The sequence below is a fragment of the Penaeus monodon genome, chromosome 29, assembly GCF_015228065.2.
Source record: "Penaeus monodon isolate SGIC_2016 chromosome 29, NSTDA_Pmon_1, whole genome shotgun sequence".
NCBI lineage: Eukaryota > Metazoa > Arthropoda > Malacostraca > Decapoda > Penaeidae > Penaeus > Penaeus monodon.
The window spans coordinates 12153729-12154089 of record NC_051414.1 but is presented as its reverse complement, the minus strand read 5'-3'; positions in this window follow the sequence as shown (position 1 = coordinate 12154089).

The window sequence follows — 361 nt, the reverse complement described above, 5'->3', positions numbered from 1 at the left end:
GGTCAAACAGATCAGAATGATGTCAGTCTTACAGCAGTTACTGATGCAGAAGAAACCTTTATAAATGGAGAAGAAAGTGATGAAGATTCACTCCTCAAAAAGAAGAAGAAACATTCAAAATATGTGGAGAAGGATATTGGGGATAAAACATCACAAATGAATGAAAAAGTAGAGTTTAATAAAGATTGCCCTCATAAAAAAGGGAAAAAGCATAAGCTCAGAACTGAAAGTATAAACCTCGAAGCTGATCCACTAGAAGATAACAGACAAGCTGACAGCAATACCTCTGCTTTAGGAGAGAATAATACGGTAGAAGGCATAGGTCCTTTTATTGACAGCATGGTTCCCCGCTTGAAGGAGG